The sequence below is a fragment of the Bidens hawaiensis genome, unplaced genomic scaffold (genome assembly GCF_021521415.1).
Source record: "Bidens hawaiensis isolate Kalapana, Puna unplaced genomic scaffold, B.hawaiensis_p1.1 tig00011436_1, whole genome shotgun sequence".
NCBI lineage: Eukaryota > Viridiplantae > Streptophyta > Magnoliopsida > Asterales > Asteraceae > Bidens > Bidens hawaiensis.
Window position 1 is genome coordinate 580,200 of NW_027491890.1, and position 16,163 is coordinate 596,362.

Here is a 16,163-nt window from a genome sequence, read left to right on the forward strand (position 1 = left end):
CATAAGAACACAACCGAGACCTTGGTTGGATGCATCGCAATACACGACAAAATCATCATTACCCTCAGGTAGCGCAAGAACAGGAGCTTCACACAACAAACGCTTGAGCGTTAGAAAGGCTTCTTCTTGCTTCGAGCCCCAAATATACGGTTTACCTTTGTGCGTTAGAGCTGTTAAAGGCAAAGCGATCTTCGAGAAGTTCGAAATGAAGCGCCGGTAATAACCAGCTAAGCCCAGAAAGGAACGGATCTCAGAAGGAGAGGATGGCGTAATCCAGTTCTTGATTGCTTCAATCTTGGATGGGTCGACATGAATACCCATCTTGTTCACAACATGGCCAAGAAACTGTACTTCATCAGACCAGAATTCACACTTGGAAAGCTTAGCATAGAGTTGCTCGGTTCGAAGCTTTTGCAACACCAATCGGAGATGTTGCTCATGCTCGGCCTTGGTCTTAGAATACACCAGAACATCATCGATAAACACGATCACGAATTTATCCAAGAAAGGCCTACACACCCGATTCATTAGATCCATGAAAACGGCGGGTGCGTTGGTTAAACCGAAGGACATGACCAAGAATTCAAAATGGCCATAACGAGTACGAAAAGCAGTCTTCGGAACATCTTCATCGCGGATGCGCAACTGGTGATAGCCAGAGCGGAGATCAATCTTGGAGAAACAAGAGGCACCTTGGAGTTGATCAAAGAGGTCGTCAATACGCGGTAAGGGATACCGGTTCTTAATGGTGAGTTTGTTCAACTCGCGGTAATCAATACACATGCGAAACGATCCATCTTTCTTTTTAACGAACAACACCGGAGCACCCCAGGGCGAAGAGCTAGGGCGAATGAATCCTTTAGCAGTCAACTCTTGAAGTTGGCTGGCCAATTCTTGCATCTCAGCGGGTGCAAGACGGTAAGGAGATTTAGCTACGGGGGAAGCACCAGGGACAAGATCAATACGGAACTCGACTTCACGAGCGGGAGGGATACCAGGAAGATCATCAGGAAAAACTTCAGGGAAATCACGCACGACGGGGATATCGCGAAGCTTCTTTTCTTCAGCAGGTTTAACCACATGGGCTAGAAATGCAATACACTTCTTCCGCATGAGTCTTTGGGCTTCGGCGCAAGACATAAGTTTAAGACCACTGGAGGGTTTTTCGCCGTAGATATGAAGATCACCATTTTCTCGAGGAATGCGAATCAACTTCTTGGCGCAAATAACTTCGGCGCGATTCTTCGAGAGCCAGTCCATACCAATGATAACATCAAAGCTTCCAAGAGGCATGGGGATGAGGTCAATCAGAAAATCGTTTTCGTTAAGGTTAAGCGTGCAATCTTTAATCACCGAGTTAATTAAAACAGTTTCACCGTTAGCCAATTCAACTGAAAAATCTTCTTTTAAGTTATCGCGCGGTCGCGCAAGCTTCTGCTCAAAGGCGCGAGAGATAAAACTTCGATCGGCGCCAGTATCAAAAAGTATAGAAGCATAAAATCCGTTAAGCAAAAATGTACCATTAACTACGTCATTATTCGCTTGCGCTTGGTGCGCGGTTATGTTAAAAGCTCGTCCACGCGTCACTTGGTTTGAAATCTGGTTCACCGGATTCGCTTGTGTAATCTGAACTTGTAGTCTTGGGCACGCGTTCCGGAAATGACTGGGATCACCGCAGTTAAAGCACGATCTGGGTCGTGGGTTTTGGTAGGTTGGTTGTGGATTCTGCGGGTAGACTGGTGGTGTTGGCGCAATTGGATTGGCGGGAAGGACTCTACAGTTTTCAGCAGTGTGACCAGTACGGCCACATCGGTTGCAAAGTCGACACGGGGTTTGGGTTGGGTGGTGAAATCTACAGGTTGGGAAAAAGGGTTGATTTCCTGTGTAAGGTTTCTTAGTTGGCGGGGCAGGGAGTGCGGGATTGGTTAAGGCATAGTTATGGACTACAGGAGGTGTTGGGTAGGCTGACAGAGGGTTAGGCGCGTAAACTGGGGGTTGGTAGATGGGTTGCTGGGCAATGGGCGGGTTGGTAAGCGCATAGGCCTTGCGCCTGCGCTTGAGGTTGTTACGGTTTGAGGGTTCAGGTTTGGTTTCTGTTGGTTCAGGGGCAGTCTTGGTGAGTTTGGTCTTCTCAGTTCCCCGCAGGAACAGGGTTCCTGCTCTGACATGGTTGTCGCTGAGCACAGCGGCCAACTCGATGGCGTCAGAGAGGGTAACTGGGTTTCTGGCCCATACAGAATCTTGAATTTCCATGGGGAGACCCCCAAGGAATTTCTCGATTGCTCGGCGTGAAGGGGTAACAAGGTGAGGGACCAGTAAGCTTAGCTCGTGGAAGCGCGTCGCGTATTCGCGCGCTTCTCCGCTGTACTGCTTAAGATTCCAAAATTCTTCTTCCAGGCGCTTAACTTCGTTGGGAGGGCAGAATTCTCGCGTCAGAATTTCTTTGAATTCCTCCCAGGGCATGCTAGAAGCAGCTTCTGCGCCACGCGCATGAGCTACTCCATTCCACCATGTAAGCGCTCTAGATTCCAGGACACTGGAAGCATATAGGGTTCGTCTGTCTGAGGGGCATTGGGTGTGGAGGAAAGTGTTTTCTATTTTCTCAAGCCACTGGAGCATCACGGTGGCTCCTTCAAGACCTGTGAACTTTGGAGGGTTACCCGCGTTAAAGGATTTAATGTTGTAACCTGTGGTGCTGGTATTGTTTTGGCTCAAGGCTTGGGCTATCGCGGCGGCCATTTCCTGGGAACGTTGCTGTCTACGCATGCGCGAGGCTTCTCTTCTCTGAAATTGGCGAGATAGCGGAGGCATTCTATAAAAATTTTAATTTTAGTTAATATCTTGGTTTTAGCGCAAAGTTTTAATCTTATAAAGCTTGGTTTCACGGAGTCAGATGCTATCAAAAGTTAAAGTAAAATAAATGACCCTAATGCAGACTTAATAAAGGTAACAAATTCGAATCAGAAATCGACAATTCATGTATCACCATGACTTTCCGAATTCCCAATTTAAAATATACGAGTAAACGAGTATTGGAGATTGACGATTCATGTATCACCATGACTTTCCAATCTTCAATATAAAATATACAAGAAAATGAGTATTGGAGGTTGACAATTCATGTATCACCATGACTTTTCAAGTCTCCAACCTCAGAACATAATCGTAAATGGAAATTGAAAATCAACTATTCATGTATCACCATGACTTTTCGGATTTTCAAATCCCACAAACGAATATGTAAGTAAAATCAATAAAAATCGAAATTCAACAAAAATCGAAATATCGCGAAATAAAACATAAAATCATATACTGCGCAAGCGCGAGCATACTCATAAATAACGAGTAATTAACAATAAGCGCGCAAACATGAGATTTCTCTCATGCGCGAGAAGGGACTCTTAGGTATTCTAGGCCGTTACGTCTAACCACCTATCCTAAAGTCAACGAGCTCTGATACCAATCTGTAACACCCCGACCAAAGGCGGATTATACATCGGGGCGCCACATATTGTTTCATTACTCGTGACACTATTGGGTGTCAATATTTAATAAATACATTCATTCGCGCACGCGCAGGGTAAACACAAGATAACATAAAACATCATAAATCAATATATTATAAATTATAATATTCGAACAGCAAAAACTTGTCTTGATACATTTTAATCTAGGTCCAAAATAAAGAAACTTCCTATGTGTCCACAAGCTCCAAAACAGCTACTGCAAACCTGAACATGTGTTAAAATAAACGTCAAACACTTGCGTGTTGGTGAGAAATCAAGTTTAATACAATACATAGGTAACAATAAATCTGCGCGCAACACGTGTATGTCTGGTGTTTAACAAGGGTGCAATCAGATTGTGATCAAGCCTAGATAGATCATAGCTCATAGTTCATAGTTCAATCCGTGCTCCCAATTGAGCACAAAAACGAGAAAACATCTGTGCAAGTGTAAACAAAGAAAACCGTAAACGATAGGTCTCCCGTGTTCATCTAATGGATCCATGAAAACTGCGGAATAGGCCGAACAAAGCGGTTAATGATACACACATACAAATAAACAGCCAAGTAAACGTCCTCAACACATGGGATACTGCGCGACTAAAGTTCATAAACAAGTTTAAGACTCTAAGTTTGTATGAACACATGAACATCCCAAAACATTTAAAAGCAAAAAGGGATTAGGTACGAGATTACTCACTTGATAAACGATGCGGTGTAAGATAAAGCAAGAACCAACTTTAAACAAGCACAAGTTAACCTATAAATAAGATTATTGTTTTAATGATTGGTTTTAAGTCTTGATTATAAGTTAGCATAATTAATAAGTAAATTATTATATATAATATATATATATTACCGGAAGAGCAGGACAGAACAGGGAGGAAGACGGAGGCAGAGAGGGAGGCGGCAGAGAGAGCAAGGAGAACAGGAGAGATTAAGTGTTTGTGTGTGTAGTGTTAAGAAAATAACATTATTATTTATAGAGAAACCCTAGGGAACACAATCCCTAGAAAAAGGGGAAAAGATCTCAAAAAGTAAAAGATTCCAAAAGCAAAAGATATGGAAAGATATGGCAGCTGCAGGGGGCAAAGGAAAAGCTGACAGGGAACAGTAAAAAGCATGGGCGGGTCAGATAAAGGTACTGGTCAAGCATGGAAAAAGCAGATCTCAAAAGATAATGTCAGTCACTTTATCTGTCAACCAATGGGGTTGGTGCGCATGCTGCGCCGAAAGTAACTTTTCAGACATAAAGCAGATTAGGTCAACAGCTCAAAAGATAAGACAACACAAAAGCAAACGGCTAGATTTAAACAGAAGAAAACTCGAAGGATTCAGCGCGAGAAGGCTAAGGCGCGAAGGCAGACACAGAAGGTCAAGAGAGCGCGAGCGCGAAGGCAGACAGAACTATCCTTAACGCGTCGCGGAAAGAACTACATTTCTAAGCGCGCCGCGGGAAGAATCACATTTCTTAGCGCGCCGCGGGAGGAACTAAAATTCCTAGCGCGCCGCGGGAAGAACTATAATTCTTCGCGCGTCGAGGGATGAACTACGATTCTTAGCGCGCTGCGAGAAGAACTACAATCCTTAGCGCGTCGCGGGAAGAACTACCGTTCTTAGCGCGCTGCGAGAAGAATTACAATTCTTAGCGCGCTGCGAGAAGAGTTCGTCTCGCGTATCGCTGAAACAGGTGGTCTTCACGCAGGATTCCTTGTAAGGGGTCTGGCGCGTGGAGCTGCGCAGACAACCTTAGGCGGGAAGGAACAAAGGACAAGCAAAGAGTTAGAAGAAAAAGAGGGAAACAAGGCGGAAAGAGAGAAGGAGAGGGACGGGACGGCGGAAAGAAAGAGAGAGAAAGAGGCAGGAAGGAAAATATATATTATTATTAAAAGTAAAATATAAGTATAAATAAATACTAGATCATAAAAGAAAGAGATCGGGTCGGAGAAACGGGTACCTGGGTCGGGTCGGATCGGGGCAGATGTCACACGGTTTACGGTGATAAAGAAAGTTCAGGGTTTAACGTCATTTCGATGATAAAAGCCGAAGGGTTATTACGCCGAGGATGTGGTGCCTACCTGGCGTATGTTGTCAACGCTACGGCCGAGACGAAAGAAATGAAAGATGTTCCTATCGTGTGTGACTACCCAGAAGTGTTCCCTGAGGATCTTCCGGGGTTACCACCGGAGCGAGAGATAGAATTCCAGATAGATTTAATACCAGGAGCCCAGCCCGTCGCGAAAGCACCTTACCGTCTAGCTCCGTCTGAGATGAAAGAATTGATGTCCCAACTGCAAGAACTCCTCGACAAGGGTTTCATAAGACCAAGTGTTTCCCCGTGGGGCGCACCAGTGTTGTTCGTGAAGAAGAAGGATGGAAGTATGAGAATGTGCATAGACTATCGTGAGTTGAATAAGCTTACGGTAAAGAATATATATCCTTTGCCAAGGATTGATGATCTGTTTGACCAACTGCAAGGTTCAAGTTGGTTCTCACGAATAGATCTCAGATCAGGCTATCATCAGCTGAAAGTGAAGGAGGCAGACATCCCTAAGACAGCGTTCCGAACACGGTATGGACACTACGAGTTCCTCGTAATGTCATTCGGTCTAACAAATGCTCATGCAGCATTTATGGACATAATGAATAGGGTGTGTCGGCCGATGTTGGATAAGTCGGTTATCGTCTTCATTGATGATATATTGATTTATTCAAAGCGCGAGTCTGACCATGCCGAGCATCTGAGAGAAGTATTGGAAACTCTGAAGAAAGAGAAGTTGTATGCTAAGTTTTCGAAATGCGCGTTCTGGTTGCGAGAAGTGCAATTTCTTGGTCACGTGATTAATCCTGAAGGGATTACCGTGGACCCAGCTAAGATTGAGGCAATAACGAATTGGAAGACTCCACAGAATCCGACTGATATACGAAGCTTCTTAGGGTTAGCTGGCTACTATAGAAGATTCATCGAGGGTTTCTCCAAGATAGCCGCGCCGCTGACTGGTATGACCCGAAAGTCGATAGTATTCAGTTGGGGAAAGTTTCAAGAAGAAGCCTTTGAGGAATTAAAGAAGAGACTCACGCAAGCTCCAATCCTTGCTCTACCCAATGGTGACGAGGATTTAGTTGTTTGTGCCGATGCCTCGCATCAAGGGCTAGGTTGCGTGTTGATGCATAGGGGAAAGGTGATAGCTTACGCGTCTAGACAGTTGAAAGTCCACGAGAGTACTTATCCGACGCATGATTTAGAGTTAGCAGCTGTAGTGCATGCTCTTAATATATGGAGGCATTATCTGTACGGTACTAAGTGTACTATTTATACAGATCATAAGAGTTTAAAGTACTTCTTCGAGCAGAAAGAATTGAACATGAGGCAGAGAAGATGGTTAGAATTGATAAAGGATTACGACTGCGATATTAAGTACTACCCTGGTAAAGCTAACGTGGTCGCCGATGCACTAAGCCATAAGAATGAGGAAGTCCTTGCAACTGTGAAGTCATACAAATTGATTATGAATTCAAGCCTTTTCGAAGAAATCATCAAGGTGCAGTCAGAGGTACTAGTAGACGAGAAGTTGGTAAAAAAAGAAAGAATTTACGGCCAGCAAGACGAGCTAATGGAAAACACTCATGGTGTTAAGACTAGGTTTGACCGTATGTGGATCCCGCGCCATGGAGATCTCAGAGGTCGAATTTTAGATGAAGCTCATAAGTCAAGATATTCGATTCTTCCAGGAACTACGAAGATGTACCAGGATTTGAAAAAGAGATTATTGGTGGCCAGGAATGAAGAATGATGTGATAGATTATGTCAGTAGGTGCTTAACTTGTTTGCAAGTCAAGGCAGAGCACCAGAAGCCTTATGGAAAGATGCAACCCTTGGAGATACCAGAATGGAAATGGGAACACATCACCATGGATTTCATAACTAAGCTACCTCGTACAGCTAACCACGATGATACCATCTGGGTGATTGTGGACCGTTTGACCAAGAGTGCTCACTTTCTGCCTATACGAGAAGCTATCTCGTCAGAAACGTTAGCAAGCTTGTTCATTAAAGAGGTTGTATCTAAGCATGGAGTACCGTTATCGATCGTGTCTGATAGAGATACACGGTTTACTTCGAGGTTCTGGAAGAAGTACCACGAAGCTATGGGAACAAGATTGAACATCAGTACGGCGTATCATACTCAAACCGATGGACAGTCGGAAAGGACGATCCAAACCCTTGAGGATATGCTACGTGCTTGTGTTTTAGACTTTGGAGGAAGTTGGGATGATCATCTGCATCTAGCAGAGTTCTCCTATATCAACAGCTACCATTCAAGTATTGGTATGCCACCGTTTGAGATGCTTTAGGGTAGACGATGTAGGACCCCGATGTGTTGGGAGAGATTGGTCAGAAGGAGATGGGAAGCCTAGAAGTTGTGTAAGAAACCTCTTCGAAGTTCGATCAGATCAAGGCAAGAATGAAAGCTGCTCAAGACAGACAGAAGTCATATGCTGATAAGCGGCGACGACCGATTGAGTTTAACGTTGGTGACAATGTGATGCTCAAGGTCTCGCCTTGGAAAGGAATCATTCGTTTCAGGAAGAGGGGAAAGTTGAGTCCAAGGTACATTGGACCGTTTAAGATTATAGATCGTGTAGGTGAAGTGACTTATAAGCTGGATTTGCCAGAAGAGTTAGAAGGAATTCATTCAACCTTCCATGTTTCTCATCTGAGAAAATGTCTAGCTGATGACACGTCCCACGTGCCATTAATGGACATTGAGGTTGATGAACAGTTGATCTACATGGAGCAACCGATCGAGATAGTTGACCGCAAGGAGAAGCAGCTTCGTCACAAGGTTATACCTTTAGTGAAGGTGATATGGAAGCATCGCAAGGGATCGGACGCTACATGGGAAGCTGAGGATGAGATGCGCAAGTTTTATCCGAATCTGTTTATGTAATAGTAGGTTTCGTCCCCGAAACCTCTTTAAGGAGGGAAGACAAAATCAACCGTATAATTTTACTTTTGCTAAAAGACAAAATTATCAAAAGACAAAATTGCTCCTAAAATGTCTTAATTTTATGCATTGTATTTTGTACTAAAAACAACAAGTTTATGCCCCTAAAATGTCTTAATTTTATGCATTGTATTAAAAATTAAGAGGTCCCTCACTCATTCTTTATATATAGTATAGATATAGATAGGCATATTATAAACACATCTTAATCCGTTGCAAACTAACAACAAGAACGCAAACCTTTAAATTATCAACTATATCTCCCACATATCAATATAGTTAATTTATTTGTTTGTTGACTCTAGCTTAATTTTCACTAGTTTTGTCTTTGTTTATAAAAGTTATCGCTTAAAAAATAGTTATGTATGTACAGTTTTCTTATATTTGAATGACATTTATGTACAAAGTTATTAAAATCCATTCATATTTTCACTATTTTTTCAAACGTTGTACATACAATATAAGTACACATAATTAATTTCTGGATATTGATTCAAGAAACTAGCTAAAAGTATATCAAAAGGAAACAAATTATACGTATACCCAACATAAATCAATTTTTTTATTGATATTATATTGGGTTAATTTTTTTTATAACGACGACTTTCTTGTATTTAGACTATTGTACTCTCTAAATTTGGAGAGTCCTGATGTCCCATTTTGCTAGACTATGTTGTTTTAACCGGTTCCATGCTAATTGACTTGTGCGTTCCCCTGAAAACCATACCGCCGACTGCCACTTGACAGTCGTTGAGCAACCAAAAGAGCATAACTCTCTGCATAACACACGGTGGAACGAAAACATGGGTGAGCTCGGGGTTCAAACTGATAATCTTCGAACAAGGCCTTGATTAAATCTTTCATTTTCAATATACACTAAAAGAATGACCTAAGTGGGGGTTCGAACTTGAGTCTCCACTAGAAAACCTAAATCTCATACCATTAAGCCACAAGCAGAGAATTATTATATTGCGTTACTGTTATTGTAATAATAATAATAATAATAAACCCGTAAGATTTAGATGATCGTGAACAAATTATTAACATTTGATTTTTGCATGCCGATAGTAGTATTCTTAAAAACATAAACATCTGGAAGACATCATTTTACGTCACGTTATTTTATTTGAAAATTCAAAGGAACAAAAAGGACAAACATGAACGTTGGGAAACCCAAAACAATTGTATATTCAGGGATACAGAAAAAACTTGGACGTGAAGGGTGAAATCGAAACCTTGTATATTCGGTACATATAATGGTGGGCCAAAATCAATTGTAAGTTTTTTTAATTACAATTTGATCGCATCTGCGTTTGGTAGCCTCTTAATAGTTATTAAAACACTACCTCTTAATGGTTTATAGTCTCTTAATGGTTACCTTTTAATTGTTTAGACTTAAGGCTATATTTTTACCAAGAGCTTATGAACTGTTAAGAGGTAGTCTCTTAATGACTGTTAAAAGGCTACTAAACAACCCGAACCCTTAAGTGTTATGTGTATTAAGTGATATTTGTGGGATTGCCTGCTTGTTTATTCATATTGAAAATACATTAGTATCTATATATATAACTTTGTTTTAAAATAAAAAACCATAAAATGACTATGTGGTATATTGGAAATAGTCCTGGTCTTATTCAGAACCAAATGTTCGAGGTTCAATTCGCAGGAGGAGGGTTTTATTTTTCTAAAAGATTAAAAAAACAAAATTCTTCCATGCTTCATGTGACCCCTTTTATTATGTTATTTTATTTTTGTTTTTCTCCTTATTAAGCTTTGAAAATACAACCCAAATGGTATGGTTGTTAATTTATTTATCAAGTAATTGAAAATGTGATATTTGAGAGTAGGATTTATAAAGAATTGGTCAATAACCTTGCCTCTAAAATTTATAGGAGCTAGCTTCACGATTCGTGTAACTATTTATTATCAATAATTTCGATTCAGTAATTTTGTTTACTGGTATCATAATTGTTAAATGATATACTAGTTATATTTTGAGGACCTGCTTTTGTTTACTCGCCATGTGCCTCGAATTTTTAGGGATTCTCAGGGATGGACTTGGTATTTTTATTTTTTAATTTGTTTTAGAACGACTAACTCACATACCACTAATTCTATTCCCAAATCTACACCATCGTTTATTATAGGACGGTGAAACTCATTGAGAGAACACCATTATATAAGACTAGGCTAGAAACCCTTTGATTGGTATATCGTATATTGTATATGAAAAGCAATAACAATAAACTCCAAAAGAAGACGTGAAAGGAAGCCTCACCAACCTACATGTGGGTAAGTAAGATGGTTTGATTGCTTAGTTAGCTTGTAAGCACAAAGTGTCATAATCATCTCAAAGCCACACACTACATGTGCAACAATTACTTGCATATACAACCTATAGAACATGCATTTGAATATTAGAGAGAGAAAGATCACTATGACCAATCTTAATTGTGTCTAAAGTAACCACCATAAGACCCTTTTTATAAATGTTTATGGTGTTTGATTTGGACTTTTGCTTAGAATCTCCACATCTATTATCATTACATAAGACATGCCCCCTCTTCTGGCCCAATATTCCCAGCTTGTTTATAAAGTTTCTACATTTTTTTCCCTTTTATGATGACATCATATTGCTACATTAATAGGTATAACATAAACATTACTCTAAAGAAATATTACATATTTACATGTCATTATCGTTGAATGATTGGATAAGAATGCTGACAATCGATTAGTCATGTTTCTAGAGTTTGTCCGGCCTTTATATAAAACCTATATAACGTTTTGTTAATGTTACCGCATGTACTTTTAGTGTTTTTGATGACACGAATATAATAAAACATGTTGGTGGAAGTGAATCATTGAAGGATTCAAGTTTCAAGAAATGGAAAGTAGCTTTAACCACTTTGTAACCATTTGTGTTTCAAGATTACAAAAATAATATGGGAAAAGGGGAAGAAACAAAGAAAAGTAAATGATTGTTGGGGCAAGCATGTAACTTTTGAATGAAGCTAGCTATTAATATTAGCTTCCCATTGTGCATCCACATCAAGAAAAAGGTCAAAGGAAAAGCCCAAACTAAGTCAACACCACTTGTTTGGCTTGTAAAGTGCATGGCATGTTGTTGCCTTCACTTCAAATGTTTTGCCTTAATAGAAGATAGGTGTGTCTAAGTGGAGCTACCACTTATACCCCAATATCAAACACTTCTTATGGGGCCCTTAATTTTTCAATATTATTATTTTGTTATTTTTGGTTTGCTTTTATGGGATTTCTACATCAATGTGATGCATTGCTGAGGGAGTTGAAGGCCTTTTGAGTTTACAAACTGATATATTCTACTCACATATGCTTACAAAATATAAAGAAAAAAATGATCGATTTAGATCATATCTTATCTTAAGTCAGTCACTCTAATTGAAAATTAATTAAACAAGTTGAGTTAAAAAACTCTAAATTACTAATTCTATAGTATATTTTATTTTAATAATATTTGATGACAGGAGTATATATCTATAAAACGGAAATAGACAAAATTGTTTGAACTTGTGACCTCTGTTTTAAGAAACATGATCTTTACTAAGTGGGCTAGCCCTAGTAGTTTACTAGTAAAACAGATAGATCGACAAATGGTTGATGTATCTTTGAACTCGGTTTTTGAACTTACAAGGCTAAAACCATAACTGCACAAATAAAAAGATGAATAGTTTTCTTAGCATTATCATAATATTCTATAAACAATAAAACTTCTTTAATTATCATCACCAAATTCAGTGAAAATTTTATTTTAAGGAGACTTAGAAATAAAACACAGCTCAACAATATATAATATACTAATTATAGCTTTTCATTGACAATATTGTGAAACCATTTATGAGACCAAAAAATACTTTTATTTTAAAACAACTTGGTTTTCGTTAATTTTTGTTCAGAATACTCAGAAAAAAAAAAGTGTATTTTCTTTTTTTAATAAAAAAATCCAATTAATGTACTGAAAAACATAATAAAGAATAAAAACTAATAAAGCAAATTCCGATTTTTGCCTTGTTTTGGTTTTCCAGTTGCTTTATGTTTGAATTGGAGAGCAAAGATTATATATAGGTATTATAATCTACATTGTAAGTTTTATAATTAAGGAAATTCATATAACTTATTAAAAAAACATTTTCTTGAAGGGATAATAAGCATTATATTTCAATCTTATATTATATATAAATAAAATTTACAATTGAAAATCATTTGCCTTGTTTTGGTTTCCAGTTCCCTCAGCAGTCAGCCTTATGTGGGAATGGGTACACAAATCGGGTTTTCTAAATACCCGGATTCGGGTATAGAACCGGGTTCGAGTATGACCGGGTATTGGTAATAATCGGGTAGGGTTCGGGTCGGGTATTGTCTCTATAAATCATACCCTATACATCGGGTTCGGGTCGGGTATAGAACCGGGTATTCTAAAACCGGGTATTTGAATACCCTATTATCGGGTATTGAAAAAACTCTATTTACAGGTTTTTTCGGGTTTTTTTCCGGTATTTTTTTATATAGATTGGATTTTTTTAAAAGTTTACACTTTTTAGGGGTATTATTCGGGTATTTTTAAGGTATTTTTCGGGTATACATCGGGTATTTGAAATACCCGGTTTCGGGTATTGAAAAACCTTGGTTCCGGATTCGGGTATTACCGGGTACAAATCGGGTTTTCGGGTATTACCGGGTACAAATCGGGTCCGGTTCGGGTTCGGGTTCGGGTTTTAGTGCCAAAATGCATACCCTATCCGTACCCTACGGATAGGGTCGGGTTCGGGTTCGGGTATTAAAAACCCGGGTATTAGAAAAACCGGTTCCGGGTATTTATTTCGGGTCCGGTTCCGAGTTCGGGTTTTTTTTGCACCTCTAGGAATGGGAGTGTAAAATTTGGAGACGGATATGGATCAACTAATGTGATATGGAGTTATGGACCTAGCATTTGGGCTGGAGGTTTGGACTTGAGGAGTGGGATTAAAACTAGGAATTATAGGCCTATTAACATTTTATGGTTAATTTGGGCTTACTACGCTTACACGAATTGTGTTTTCTACGCACGGGCCATATTGCCACTTTATGGATCTGTGTATTGTGGCCATAAATCTAAGGAAGACGGTTCAAAATTTGACTTCAAATCACAAAGGCTAATACTTGATGATTTTTAAGTAATTCAATGTATTTAGACCTTCATTTCATGTATATATGCATCAATTTCAGGTATTTCTAAGTAAAACTTTTACTCAAAATTTGATTATGGTTATTAAAGAAACCGAACAAACCGAACCGATTTATCGAAAACTGATTGGTTAATTTATTTTAGGCTAATAACCGAACCAAACGTGCACACACCTACTGTTGTGAAAAGTGTTTGGTTATTATGAATTATCGAATTGAGTTTTAGCTTTGTAATAAAGTGTATGCCATTAGGTTATGATCTTGGAACATGTTTAGATTTCAATTTTTGCTAGTACAACGTTAAAAAATTTACTTGAGGAGCTGTCCCAAGAAAGCATTTTTAACCTTTACTCGTGTCATTCCAATTAGTATCAATAGGGCTAGCAGTTCTAATCAACATTGAATCAATAACACTTAGCATCATCTTTAGTATTTGTTTGTCAACATGGTGTCAAGAAACTATCATCACGATTCCTCATCGAATAACAAAGTCGATGATCTTCAACATTGATTTGTATAATTTTCTTTTTGGTACTAATTTCTTCATGTGCAATATAAATCCTTATTAGAATAACTTTTTTTATGCATTCTACCTTACTAGCTTGCTTCTCTATTTGCAATAAGCTCATCAGAACATTAAGAAGATAAAAACTGAAAAAAGAAGATATAATATTTATTATGATGAAGCCGTTATGTTGTTACAATCCACTTATACATACATTTGTTGTTTTGTCTGATTTCTTTTTTAATTCAATCAAGGGGTGAAGAGGTAGGAAACATCTATTTAACCCCCAGATTATCCGTAATCTGCCCGGGGTCACTAGTGTTTCTTCATTGGCGCCATCCGTGCATAAAAGCTAGAACTAATTTTCAGTTTTTTCAAAACTTCTGGAAAGATGGTTAACGTTACTCCGGTCCCCAGGCCAGGGAGTAACCAAGAAACCCCGGTAACCACAACCCCAGCTACTGGGGGGAACACCGGCGAATACACACATTTTACGAACACTACCCCGGTTACCCAAGCCGGGGCAAGTGCAGTAAATTTTACGAACACTACCCCGGTCACTCGAGCCGGGGCAAGTGCAGTAAACAATCATCCCCTGGGATTCATTGATACCCAGGTGGAAAAACAACAGATGAGGCTCCCCCGCCAAACACTTGAACAAGTTAAAGCGTGGGCGGAAGCATGTCAGAAGGAATTCCAAGCTGAGTTGGATGAACGCTTGCGTTCACTTCAACAGGCTGAAGAATTTGGAAGTACTCGACAACAGCTCAACATGAGCAGTGAGTGCGAGTACTCGGACGATGATCGGGAGGAATCCGACACCAACGCAAACCCTCGCCATAGGGCGAAAGGGAAGCGTAAGGACACGGACTTCCAACCGAGAAGGAATTTTGGAGAAACCTTCAAACCAAAAAACGCGGGTGGAAACTCACGTGACTTCTCTAAAACCTTCAGACCAACTGCTGCAAATGCGGGAACATCCAAGTTTGCAAGGGACATTGCGGAAGCAATCGCCCCGAGAAGTGCCAAACAGATGTCCAACATCGGCACTTATGATGGTATATCTGACCCAGACGATCATTTGAACAGATTCATAGCGGGGGCAACCGTCAGCAACTGGACGGAACCCACGTGGTGTTATATGTTCCAGATGACGCTGGTTGGAGCGGCTAGAGCGTGGTTTGACCGTCTACCGGTCCACCACATCTACGATTGGGCAGACTTCCAACAGAAGTTCAGCCAACACTTCAGTCAACAAAGAAAGTACACTGAAGAGCAATGGACGATCCTCAACTGCATCCGAGAGGAAGATGAATCTTTGCTAGACTTCATCACTCGCTTCAACTCAAAGAAGCTGAGTCTGGGCGCTATTAGCGAAGATCTTGTTCGCGCAGCTTTCATCCAGGGCGCGAAAGATCCAGAGCTCATCCGCACCTTAACGGGTAAAGACGGCATGCCATCCACATGGGATGCCATCATGACAGCAGCTAAACGCTTCGCGGAAACGGAAAGGTAACTGGGTAGAGATCTTCCCAAAAGCACAAACCTCTACACCCAGAAAACAAGAGAAAGCAACGTCCTTACCGCCCGACTAAACAAAAAGAGGAAGCTAGGTATTTGGCAGTCAAGGGTAAACTTTGACACCTCATCCGGCTCGCACCCTCGGTTAGGCGGAAAGGACAACATGCATTTGTCGAACCGGAACTCCAGATGGACGCCACTCACCAAAAGCGTCACCGAGATATTCGCCACTGAGAGGCTCCCATGGCCAGAGGCTCCAATTATCCGACAGCGTCCAAACGCTGATCAAAGCAAATTCTGTGACTACCACAGGACAAGAGGCCACACCATCGAGGAATGCTTAGACTTGAAGGACATCGTCGAAGCATTTGTCAGAGATGGGACGCTCACGCAACTCGTGGCGTAATGAACGCTGAGCAGG